Consider the following 3,657-nt stretch of genomic DNA (forward strand, 5'->3'; position numbering starts at 1 on the left):
GACTGCGTAGTGCAGACTGTCAGACCCCGTTGTAGTAAAATGAGAGCTTTTCTGAGAGGATTCTGGTGCTCGGAAACACTAACCATTTCCTCCACAGGGGCCGCCAAAATAAAGACAAAATATAAGCTCCTGATAGTAGCTTTAAGTAAAAGATGTGAATACGCTTTCCATCAATAACAAGCAAATTCGTCAATGCGACATTCAGGTCAGAGCGCCATATTTTTCATACTGAATATTTAGATAGTATTAAGCACACAGTTCACCGTATCAGTCGAAAATCAATTAATAACTGATGGTGATGCATTATTACAGATGAAAGTGTATCGATCCCCAGGGAGCAGGGCAAATTCACAAGCTACCTGACAGTATATAGGCTAACATAATTCAAATGTACTCCACCTTTACCAGCTTCAACATTAAAGTGATGTAGTCTGGCCTTCACAGTTATGCATCCATTATGTTCCAGTAATAGGCCTATCGATATATACTTTTTTAAATGGGCCATTCTGCATAATGAGTATAGGTTAATTTCACTTTTGCTGCTTTGTACTTTAGCTCAAGTAACATTTTGAAAGTATAGGACCTTTAACTTGTAGCAGAGAAGGTTATATTTCTACACTATCACGTTTTAGATTTGAGCAGCTTCCTTCTTTCACCACTGTCTCCAAACTTGAAAAGAAAATTGCACCACACAAGCACACACACACACACACAAAGACATACACACACACGTAGCGGACCACCCCGCCCCGGTCCCGCCTCGGGTCCCGCCCCGCCTTTCGGGCCCGACCCCATGGAGAACAGACAGACAGACCGAATCATGTGACGGGCAATAGTTTCTAAACGACAAAAACCGGAGAGACACACGCAGAGAGACACACGGAAAGAGAGACAGAGAGATAAAGAGAGGGAGGGAGTTTCGTAACTTCGGGAAGTTTTGTGGAGCAATCGATCAAGTGGACTCGTCTTGTTTTCTTGTGTTTTTTTCTGAGGCTGATGTCAGTGACACAGCGGAGCGCCGATCGTCGCCTGCGTCACCTTTTCACCGGAGTTGCCTTTAATTGAGTTTCTCTCACTGAGACGTCCTGAGAGTCCGCTGAGGAACTATCGTCTCTCCTGGAAATACACTCGCATACACCGTCTGAGCTGTAAGTTTGACTCCGCGATCCTCCTCCGACCTTACCGGGGGGCACTTTCATACGGTGACCCCGGCGACCTGCTCTTATTCCCTACCGGATATATACTCCAGCTTTGTGTGAGTGTGAGTGTGAGTGTGTGTGTGTGTGTGTGTGTGTGTGTGTGTGTGTGTGTCTTATTTTAACGCATATTTGTAATATGGCAAAGAAAAGAAGTCCATAAAGTCCATAAGAGTTTTTAGCGGGACCACGCTGACTGTGTGGTTGATTAGCGTCATTAGTTCAAAGTTGTTTTTATGACACGCGATTTGATTTTGTGTGTTAAATCAACATTTTTGTATATTTCATGTTGTAAAAAGAAAAAAAGAAGTGTCATTTAAAAAGGAAAAGCGTTTATTTGGTGGCTAAATGATGTTAACAGTGGCAGCAGGGAGACTCTGCTATTTATAGCCATCAGAGCCTTTTATAGAACACAGTGTGGTTTAATTAATGAGCACGCAATAGTGGTCAAATACAGGCTTTGAGGGAGAAACAGAGGCTCTAACAGTGATGTGTCTCCTTCTGTGCAGTTGGCTCCTCTCTGTTTCAGTGATGACATGTAAAGTGTGAATGTGTGGTGGTTTCAAATGGTTTAGAGATTTATCACAGATATTAAAAACAGAGTGATCAGTTAAGGCCTCAGTTGGTCTGTTTGTTTGTTTGCTTTTCCATTGAAGCGATTCACTGTTTTAGTTTCAGAAATGTCAAATAAGAATTGATGATCGTCCAATTACAAGCTCTGGCCAAGGTGACGCATGCATGTGTCTGATCGTGTCCCAAAATATAAAGATATTCCATTCAAAATAATGCAAAAGCAGCAACATGTTACTTTGGAGAAGCTGGGATCATTTGCCATTTTTTTCTTGACGAGGCAGCTGAAAGGATTCATCGATCCTCACCATCATCTCAGTCACCGGACGCATTGACTGATTTATTTATTTATTGCTTCAGCTGTAGATCTGTTTGACAGGCCGTCAGTTTATGGCTGAATCTGATGCCCCAATCAGCGTTGTGTAGGCTCTGTGTGAGAGATGACCGTCAGTGTCACACACGCACACACACACACACACACACACACACACACACACACACACACAGGAGCGTATAGTGACAGGTGTGTGTTTGTGTGTGTTCAAACAGTCAGTCGCACCTGAGCTTCTTTGTCTTCCCTCTGTTTTCACTGCATCTTTTATAATACACATCTGCGTGTGTACGTGTGTGTGTGTTTTTTTCTCAGTCTCTGTCTCTCCCTGTTTCCTGTGCTTTGTTTCAAGGCTGAGGCTTGCGTCACACATTCCACTTGGCATATGAAGCCCTTATCCTGTTTAGAGCCTGGAGTGAGAGAGAGAGAGAGAGAGAGAGAGAGAGAGAGAGAGGGAGAAAGAAGGGAGGAGAGAGGGATGTGGATGTGGGGGGTGGACGAGTGGAATGAGGGCGACCTCTCTCTCTCCGCCTCTTTGTCTTACTTTACAGTCTTCAACCTCTCTAGAAAAGTTTAAAAAAGAGGATGACCTCTCTTTTTATTCATTTCTTATTTATTTGTTTCCTCATCAGAAAATTACCCCACCCCTACGCCTTTTTTTCTCCCCCTGAATCAACACGCTGATGTTATCTGGTGGAACAAAATGCACACACACACACACACACACACACACACACACTGCTCAAAGGGCATGTCCGAGGGAACATTAGGGCTAAACATTAAACTCCTGGACACCGAGGAGTCGCTGGTTTCTCCGTTAGAAGTTAGGGGAGTAAGCGCACGGCGGTCAACAGACTGCCGTAAACGTAAAAAAAGAAGCTGTAACTCGTTACACAACTGTTTGCGCAAGCACAGACACGCACTCGTGCGGTGTGCGCGCGCTTTGGAACCACTGGATTGAGCCACTGTGGCTGTTCCTTGCCCCCCCCCCCAGCCCCCTCCCCGTGTTTGAGGTTCATTGAAGTTTTGTCATATTTTGGTCGAAACCCAATTCGTTTTCTTCCTCGTTCCCGTATCTGTTCTTTCCACTTCCATTTTGACATAGTTTGGTCAGAGCGGCTGTTTTCTTTGCCCTTTCTCTCCTTCCATATCCCCCCCTCTCTCATTCTTCGGGTAGGGAGGTGCAATGTGTGTGTGTCAAGACAGGAAACCGCAGGCCCCCTGCAGCAACCCCCCCCCCCCCCCCCCCCCCCCCCCCCCCCCCCCCCTCCTCTATTTGGCTTCACTCTCCTCTTTGGCTTCTTTACACCCCCCGACCCATCACGCAGTGTGGAAATAATAACAGTCAGACTAAAGTCTGAGGGCTTCCGCTTCTCCCTCTCTTTCTGCCCCCCCGTCCTCCCCCCGTCCTCTCTGTCCTCAGTTGTCTGGAAAGCCTCAAAAACGTTGCTCTCTTTGACAAGTACGGCTCGAAGTGCTGGCACGTGTGTGTGTGTCTTTGTCAGTGTTTGAGCATTGTGTCAACTCCGGTGTGTGTTTTTTTTTTTTCGCGCGATGATG

The sequence above is a fragment of the Anarrhichthys ocellatus genome, unplaced genomic scaffold (assembly GCF_004355925.1).
Source record: "Anarrhichthys ocellatus isolate YVR2014 unplaced genomic scaffold, GSC_Weel_1.0 scaffold107, whole genome shotgun sequence".
NCBI classification, from domain to species: Eukaryota; Metazoa; Chordata; class Actinopteri; order Perciformes; family Anarhichadidae; genus Anarrhichthys; species Anarrhichthys ocellatus.